This window comes from Hemicordylus capensis, chromosome 14 (assembly GCF_027244095.1).
Source record: "Hemicordylus capensis ecotype Gifberg chromosome 14, rHemCap1.1.pri, whole genome shotgun sequence".
Classification (NCBI taxonomy): domain Eukaryota; kingdom Metazoa; phylum Chordata; class Lepidosauria; order Squamata; family Cordylidae; genus Hemicordylus; species Hemicordylus capensis.
Genome location: NC_069670.1, coordinates 17822587 through 17831912, shown reverse-complemented (window position 1 = coordinate 17831912; position 9326 = coordinate 17822587). Strand labels below are relative to the sequence as shown.

Here is a 9326-nt window from a genome sequence, read left to right as displayed (position 1 = left end):
AGCTGTCCTAGCCGGCAGCTTTCTGGATGTGCTTGTGGACAGGATTTGGTCACTTTTGAGCTTCTAAGATGTTTAGGAGTCGGAGGCTCAGCTTAGATGGGGAAATATCCATTTCTGTCCTATCTAATGAAATGCCTCCTTTGGATGGTTGGAAACAGGGTTCATGCCAATGTGGAAGATGGCTGCTGCTTTCTTCCCACTTCTGTGCGTAACCTCCAACATGCCTGGATGCAGAAAGACCTCTCATACATTGGGGAGCGGAAGCAAAATTAAGGATGCAGCTATTTTGCCTCCAGCTCCGAACAAAAGATTGATCTGAGGCCCTTTCAGCTTAGTGAAGAGCAAGAAGGGCTGTCTGGCAGAGACCAAAGTGGGGAGGGGGCAGGTAATTGGAAGCACCAGCACCTGAACTCTGAACCCTCTTCCCACCCACCCCCAGAGTTGAGTCATCTCTGAGCCCCTTTTGCCTGCTGGCCCTTCTGGTTCTGCCTTTGCGCCTTGAGAGATTGGAGCCACCCACCCACTCCTCTCCGCATTGCCCCACTTTAAGCCATTTGTAGCCTCCTCCCCACCCCATATAATCAGAAATAGAAGCATCCTCTTTTTAAAGCCGTTTAGAGATACTTTGCATTTCTGGGATGGGAGATGGGGAGGAGGCATTAGCAGTGGAGACATTAAAAAAAAAATACAGAGGGAGGGTAGATACAGGGCAAAATACACTTTTGGGTGGGCGAGCTGTGTGTCCCACATATTAGGTTTCTGGAACAGAAGTGAGGGGCAGTTGGAGGGAAGAACTACTTGGAGGGAAGAACTACTTGGAGGGAGCACTCCCCCCCCCCCCCCGCCACCGCCAGACCCACCCTTGGGCACTAGAGAGATGAGAAAGGGGTTAAAGCTCCTTCCCAGCAACCTGGCTACTGAAGAGAAAAGCTAGACGGTGTGTTCGCATGATCTATGGAGCGGGGCTGAGCTAATGCAAAACAGGGTGGGGGGAAATGCTGGGCAGGGAAGCGTGGGGCTGCAAGCGGAGAGCGAGGCCCCCTCCTCGCAACATGAGTCCGCCACAGGCCAGGTGTTGGTTTAGGCACCACTTGACTTCTGGCCTCCCCAACAGCCACAAGGTCCCCTCCGGGGGCGCATCCTGCACGCTCCAACAGCTGCAGCAGCCAGGGCCAGGGCCCGGCCTGGGCTCGCCTCCCGCTGCACAGCAATGCCCTGACAGCGCAAGCCGCCTCCCTGCTCCTCCTCCTCCTCCTCCTCCTCCCTGGGGTTGATTAAACAAAAGGAAAAATGCTTCCTCCTGGGCTGTTTGTTGTGTTAAGGCCTGTCCTCCTTCATCCCGCTCCTTGGAAAGCCAAGGCAGGCCCGGATGGCGTTTCAGCAAATGCCCCTCCTCCTCCTCCAAGAGGAGAGTTGGCCTGTCCCGATGCTGGAGGGGGGGGGGCTGCCCTTCCCCTGCCCCCACCTGGTGCAGGTGAGGAGCATACGCACCTGGCTGGACTGGCCCCAGGGTGTGTGTCTTGCCACAGCTGCACAGTGATGCTCAGCCATGGCTGGCCCCAGATCCACCCTGCAAACAAACGCTAACTAGGTGCTAGTGCCTGTGGGAGGAGAGCCGGTCTTGTGGAAGCAAGCAGGACTGGGCCCCTTGGCTAAGCAGGGTCCACCCTGGTTTGCATTCGAATGGGAGACTACATGTCTGAGTACTGGAAGATCTTCCCTTGAGGGGGACATCGGAAGCTGCCTTATACTGAGTCAGTCCATCTAGCTCAGGATTGTCTTCACAGACTGGCAGCGGCTTCTCCAAGGTTGCAGGCAGGAGTCTCTCTCAGCCCTATCTTGGAGACGCTGCCAGGGAGGGAACTTGGAACCTCCTGCTCTTCCCAGAGTGGCTCCATCCCCTGAGGGGAATCTCTTCCAGTGCTCACACTTCTAGTCTCCCATCCATATGCAAACCAGGGCAGACCCTGCTTAGCTCAGGGGACAAGTCATGCTTGCTACAGAGGAAGAGCACCTGCCCGCTTGCAGGCAGGCAGGCAGGCAGGCAGGCAGAAGGTCCCAGTTTCATTCCCTGGTGGCACCTCTAGGTCAGGCTGGGAGAGAGTTCTCCAAGCAACTCCCACCCCACACCCCCTTAACCATCCCAGCTAATAGCCAAGCAATGCATCCCCATATGCTATTAATTTATATAGTCTTTTTAAAGAAAAACCATTGTCCCAAGTCAGGGGCCATCCCATCTCGTAACACGGAGATCAGCTGCCAGTGCACATCTGCAAGTCCATCCTACAGTTTTACAACTCCCGAGTAGTAGGCTTGCCGAGTTAAAAGCCTGGTGTAGATCAAGCCACCCCAGTGGGGATTTGAATCCTTTGACCGGTCCACAAGTTGCCACGGCCAACCCTCCTCCCTGCGCCATCACAACTCCTAGCAAACAAAACCGCCGCACAGCCTGCTCTTCACCCATCTCAGAGGCAGAGGAAACAAACTGAAGCCATTTGACCTGGCAGCCGCTGGGACCAGAGCAAGCCGCAGCAGGGCAATGCAACCTCCCTCTTGGCAAAACGGAGGAAGCCTGAGATGAAACTGGAACGGACACCTTTTTTTTATGCCACAGACCTGTGTCAGCTGCTAAGTGGCACTTTCACAATCCCAGGATACAGGCTACCACCCAGAAGAGCTCTTGGGAGCTAAAAGACAAGCAACAGATCAAGTCACCCAAGTGGGGATTTGAACCCAGGGCGGCTCAGTGGGTGCAAAGAGGCCAGAGGGGCAGTGTTCCCTCTAAGGCCTGCGCATGTTCGTGCGCTCACGTTTTTTAAAAAATGTCCGCTCAGTCAATTTTAGATCCCGCTCAGGTCGAATCAGGAAGGTCCCACTCTGAATGCATGTGCACACCCACTGCCCTGAACCTTCCGCCCAGAACAAAACTCATCCCACACACAGATGGGGAGAAAAATAAATAAATTAGAGAGATCACTGCAGAGGGGTGTCGTCAACTATCCCCACTGCTTGGAGAGCTCTAGAAGGCTGCTCATGGGTGTAGCTATCATTGAGCAAAAGGGTTCAAAGGAGGTGGGCGCCCAGCTCCACACCTCCCTATTTTCTTCATTCCCTCCCTTACTTTGTGGGCCTGCCGGAGAGGGGGGTGAACACGGGCCCCCTCTCCCCTAGCTACGCCCCAGATTGCTGCTCTTCAAGTCCTGATTCCAGCATCTCCAAGGCTGACAAGAAATTGGCCTGGCTGCTGCCATCGTGCAAATCCAGGTTGAATGTAGGTTACCGGCATTTGCGTGATGGTGTGAACTCACACCGAGGAGGTTTATGTTCCTCTAGCACTAAGCTCCCCATGGTGAGCTTCGGCTCTTGGCCAGCCCGGGGAAGAAAAATTATTTTCTCCTAGGCTCCCAGAAAAGAGAGCAAAGAAAGGGAGAAATGACCTCCTCCTCCTCCTCCCGAAAAGGGAGCCTTTCATCTCCCCAGACAAAGAGAGACCTCTTCGCCTTTTGTCTTGCTCTGGCTCTCTAATGGGAATGGCTTTTATCGGGCCTCCTTCACAATGGCGCCCAGGGCAGGTCAGAGGCCACCTAAGCAAGGGCTCCCTCTGACCTCCCCATTAATGAATACTACCCCCACCCCCCTGACTCAATGGGGCGGGAAGGCACAGCAGCTGTGACCCGTCCTCCCCCTGCCCCCTTCAGTGCTCCCTTGGTCCTGAAATTGATGAATTGCCTGCCAGGGACCGCGGGCTGCGTTATAAATTCATTAAGTGCCCCCTCTCCCGCTCCGCAAATTCCAAGCGCCCGGGGTCACTAAGCCATCCCCCCCCCCACCCGCAATCAATTTGGCTGCTGGTTTTGTGCCCGAAGATGGCTGCAGTGGAAAAGTGTTGAGAGCAATGGAGGCAGAGCCTCCTCCAATAGGCACCAGATTTGCAAGCAATTTGTGATTTCATTTGCAACTGTCCCAGGCAAACGGAGGATTTTGTTCAAGAGCCCAGAAAGTTAAGATCGCAGCTGGAACAGCCGATTTATTTCCAAGTCCCCATTCTAACAATTCTGGGTAGAGAAAGATTCACGGTCTCTTTCAGGAGGTGTAAACGCTTCTTCTTGACATCTGCTGTAACGCCCAGGTGAACACACGGGGAAGAGAGCTGGTCGTCTGGTAGCAAGTAGGACTTGTCCCCTTTGCTAAGCAGGGCCTGCCCTGGTTTGCATATGAATGGGAGACTACATGTGTGAGCACTGCAAGAGATTCCCTTTAGGGCATGGGGCCACTCTGGGAAGAGCCCCTGCCTGCTTGCATGAAGAAGGCTCCAAGTTCGCTCCCTGGCAGCATCTCCAAGAGAGGGCTGAGAGAGACCCCTGCCTGTGTCTGGGTAGACAATACTGAGCTAGATGGACCAAGGGTCTGACTTGGTATAAGACAACTTCCTATGTCCCTAATTCCAGGATTTAAACTCCTGGAAGCACTTCAGTTGGGCTGTGAAACTCTGCAGTGGCACCAAATGAATCAAATCCCAACAGGGCTGACAAATGCTTGAAGGATTCACAAGAGATTTTTTCTTTAAAGAACCAGCTGGAACTCAGTCCTTGCTGCTGATGGATGTCTGGGCTCTAGTACTGGAATAAGAACATCTGAGGAAAGCAGCAGGAGCATCTGCACAAAGGAAGGTAGGAAGCTGCCTTCTACCGAGTCAGACCCTTGGTCCATCTAGCTCAGTATTGTCTATGCAATTCCCCATGTGCAGAATGCTGTTGAGATAATTTTTTACTTGTCCAAGTTGACCAAGCTGAGTCCGGATCTTAACCATGGCCTCCCCTCAGCAGAACCTGCTGCCTCCTACGTCCACACAGGGTTCCAAAATTGAATCAACGCATCCAGTTTAGTTAAACCAAATCAGCTGGCTATGTTATTGTTATTATTTCTTGTTTACACAGTCAGACCGGTGTTACTGGCTGGTTTGTTTTATCCAGACACCGAGTCCTTCCCAAGGACCTGGGATGGCTGGATTTTATGGTCAATGTTGTTGCTGTTGTTGTTGTTTTGTTATTACTTATTATTATTATTATGATGAATATGTATGCACCGCTTTCCCACAAAGTCCTCACAGCATAGCAAAAACAACAAGAGGGTGTTTTTGTGTCCCCAAACGGGCCTGCAATTTAAACAGAAACCTAAGGGAGACCCTAGCCACGGACACTGGGAGGGATGATCTGCTGGGCTGAATAGGGACAGTTGCTCTCATAAGAGCAGCCCTGCCGGATCAGGCCCAAGGAGGCCCATCCAGTCCAGCCTCCTGCCTCACACACTGGCCCACCAGAGGCCCCCGAGAAGCCCACGGGCAGGAGCTGAGGCCATGCCCTCCCTCCTGCTGTCACCCCCCTGCAATTGGCATTTAGAGACATCTTGCTGCTGAGGCTGGAGGTGGCCCACAGTCACCAGTCTAGTAGCCCTTGATAGCCCTGTCTTCCTCCTGCTCAACAAAGAGTGCCTCTTGGCCCCGTTAGCAGGGGTAGAGGGGGCAGCCCGCCAGCTCCCTGTCCCCACAGGAGACGAACACACAGTGGAGGGGGCAGGTGTCAAGAACTTTATGCCAAGGCCTTGCAAGGTTTCACCACGAAATGGGACCGCCCCCACCCTAAACAGACGCTTCTGGTGTCACACAATACAGAACTTGTTGTGCAGATCAAGAAAGCCCTCTGGCCGCCACCTGGGAATTTGGGCAGCTCCCAGCTGTGGCATCATCAGGAAGTCTCCCAGGGAGTTTCAGGTTGCTCAAGAGAGGATTAGGGGTGCAGTCTCAACCCACCCAAAGCAGTTCCCTCGGTGACCCGCCTGTGCGTGTGACCCAAGGAGGGGGGGGGAGTGGTGAGATGCTCTGGAGTCTCTGATTCATTGCAGCACTTTGTTTGGGAGACACACAGGCCTCTAGATGGACAAGCACATAACCCAAAGGGCATTGCTTGGTGGGAAGGGAGAGACACTCTGCACATGCTCGAGAGAACTTGACTCTCAGGGCACCATGCTCAGCAACGGCAGAAACGACAAAAGGGGAATTCCAAGAGTAACGGAATCAGGCATGGGACCACTTTTTCAGCGACTGGAGCCATAAGCAAATTTTCAGGTTGATACTATATTCACCCACTGATAAGAGGTCATTTCCTACTCTAAGGCCCTATTTTCACAAACCCCTTAAATATTATAGACCATGTCCAAAATGTGCAAACTATGTCAGTGGTGGAATCAGAAACTAGGTCCAAAAATTCTGATTCTGTTACCGATGAGTTTTGCACATTTCAGACACTAAAATATTTAAGTGTTTCAAAAACATATGGCCTTATAGTATTTATTTATTTATTTATTTGATTTATATACCGCCCTTCCAAAATGGCTCAGGGCGGTTTACAATTAAAACAAACCACTAAAACAATAACAAGCTAAAACAAATTAAACACAATATAACAACGATCAACAATTTAAAAACATTTTAAAACAGCAATTAAACAGTAGGAGGTGTTCTCTTGCCAGTGGGTATATACAGTATAATATCAACTTGAATGTTTGCTCAGACCAATAGGAACCAGGGGAAGATCTGTGGCTCAGTGACAGAGACCCCAGCAACTTCCATCCCCTTCTCCTGTCACTACACACTGCCCATGCTCCAAGACGGTTCTGTGGCCGGGCCCCCACAACCTGCCACTTCAGAGCTTTCAACATATCAGAAGGTGCACCCATGAGTCACGGTGGCTTCTGCTAGGCAGAAGGCGAGATGGGTGGAAAGAGCCAGGGCTGTTCCATGGAAGTTCTTTGTCCCAGGGAGGGATCAGGGATGAGTAACTTGTGAACGAAAGCTCTGGGCAGGAAGGGGCTTGCCCAAGGTAGCCCACCTTTGCCAGAGATGTTAATTGATCTCTTTGCCCTGGACAAAGTGGGCGGTGGCTAGACAGCCACGGGGATGATTGACAGGTAGAGCTGTTCTCAGGGGCATCATTAGCCTTACCTCAGCGCTGACGTGATCTGTCCGCATGGGATGATTCTCCGGGGAAGCTGCAACCTCTCTGGGAGAATTTCTCGCTCACTTTGTGGGCTGCTTCTAGGCACGCGTACATAACCAAGAGAGGTCTCACTGGCACAGTTCCCTAGAGATCAAAGCAGCAAGCATGTCTCGGTAAGGCGTGGGAAACAGTATTCTCACTAGGCAGCCTCTAAAGCAGGGCTGCACAACTCCAGCCCTCCAGCTGTTTCTGAACTACAACTCCCATCATCCCCAGCCACCATGGCCAATAATCAGGGTTGATGGGAGTTGTAGTCCAACATCTGCGGGGAAAGCCAAAACTGTGCAGCCTCTTTGCTAACAGGTTAAAAATGGCAGGGATTTACTGGGCACTAGGAGCAGAAGGTAAACCACCTCATGGCACAGTGGGGAAATGACTGGACTAGCAAGCCAAAGGTTGCCGGTTCGAATCCCCAGTGGGAAGGTTCCCCAGACTATGGGAAACGCCTGTATCGGGCAGCAGCGATCTAGGAAGATGCCGAAAGGCATCATCTCATACTGTGTGGGAGGAGGCAATGGCCAACCCCTCCTGTATTCTACCAAAGACAGCCACAGGGCTCTGTGGGCGCCAGACTCGATGGCACACTTTACCTGAGGAGCAGAAGGTAGGGATTGCCCTTGGCCCCACTGGCCAGAGCACAATCTCTGCAGGCCCCGCTACCTTTCCTCTCCCTCCTGTGCCATGCCTCCCCTGCACAGCTGCCTTCCAAAGCCGGTCCCGAGCTGCCGCTGCTGGTTTCAAAGAGCCAAGCCACTTTAAAACAGCTCTCCCGGCTGCCAGTTAGTGTCTGAGCCCTGCTCAGTGAAATCTGGGGAGGGACATTTTCAGACTCAATGGTGGGTGGGAGGAGAAGCAAGCGGGAGTTGATTTTGCCTCCACTGAGAAGAAGCAAGCAGAGCTCTCTAGGGCCACACTGGGAATGAAGGACAGCTGGGACTCTGCAGGAGGCGCCCCCAGAGTGGGATCTTTGCAAAGAGAATTGCCCATTGTCTGCGCCAATCAACAGCGTTCATGGGAACCAGAGGGTCGGGTTTCCCCCACGCAGGCCTCAGCCCTGGGATCCCAGCTTCTCCGTCCAGGTCACACACCCTCCTTCACCCGCCCAGAGGAGCGGCTTCTCTCCCCCTGAGCTTAGCTCAGATTTATATTGTGTGGCATCCTTTCTGCTGGCGGCCAGCAGAGCAAGATCGACCTGAGATAGTCACACAGAAATCCGGAACAGTTCCATGTCAGCGCCGGGGCACACCTAGGGAATTTCAGAGTCTGGACTCAAATACTTTATGTCCACCCCCCAACACCGAGGGGTCCCCCTAGGCTCCCCCCTTGACAGTAATGTGCAGCAGCACCACTGGTTACATTGGAAGCTGCCCTGGTCCTTCTAGGCCGGGACTGTCTACACTGTCCGGCAACATTGCCCCAAGGTTTCAGATGGCTCTTTCCCAGACTAACCAAAGGATGCCACCAGGAATGGAACCTGTGGCCTTCTGCATGCAAAGCAGGTGCTCTTCCACTGAACTAGGTATCTTCCCCCTAGGCAGAGGTCTTTGCCAGCCCTGCTACTAACAACTTTTCATCCTGGTGATGCAGGGATTGAACCTGGAGCCTTCTCCATGCACAGAGGGGCTCTTATCCCTGGACTTTGGGGCTGAAGTCCAGAGCTTCCACAGTCCCTGGGCCCCCCCTAATCCTCTTTAGACTATCCTGGGTGGTGTGGTCACCCAGCAGAGCATGATGATACTTAATTTGCGGGGGGGGGGGAGGCTCCAAAGGCCTTGAGGCCCAGACTCCAAAATCACCTAGGTGCACCTCTGTGCATGCAAGGCATATACTCTACCCCTGAGCAGTGGTACCCTTCCCAAGGATAGTGCTGTAAGCTCAGTGGTAGAGCATCTGCCTTGCACACAGAAGGTCCCAGGTTCAATCCCTGGCAGCATCACAAGGTAGGGCTGGGAAAGACACCTGCCTGAACCTTGGGAGAAGCTGCTGCCAGTCAGTGCAGACAATACGGAGCTAGATAGAACAAGGGTAGATGGACTCAGTAGAAGGCAGCTTCCATTTTAATTATTAATCACATTTCTATCTGCACCTTCTTCCTTGATGGAACTCAGGATAGGTTCTACAGTCTCCCTCTTAAGGGCACAACAGCCAGCGGGGAGGGGGGTTCCATTTGGGTAGCATAAGCATCCAAACTAAGCTAGGATATTCCCTGCTCTTCCCACAAACACAGGACCAATGTATAATAACTCCACTATCTTAGGAAACGAACACAAC

General features: G+C 52.8%; 1 non-coding gene across 1 annotated transcript; it reads left to right on the top strand.

Moving 5' to 3' along the window:
* The first annotated feature begins 8918 nt into the window (after window positions 1-8918).
* On the top strand, window positions 8919-8991 carry TRNAA-UGC (transfer RNA alanine (anticodon UGC)). The gene has a single exon. It is a non-coding gene; the product is annotated as a tRNA-Ala (tRNA).
* The last annotated feature ends 335 nt before the right edge of the window (window positions 8992-9326 follow it).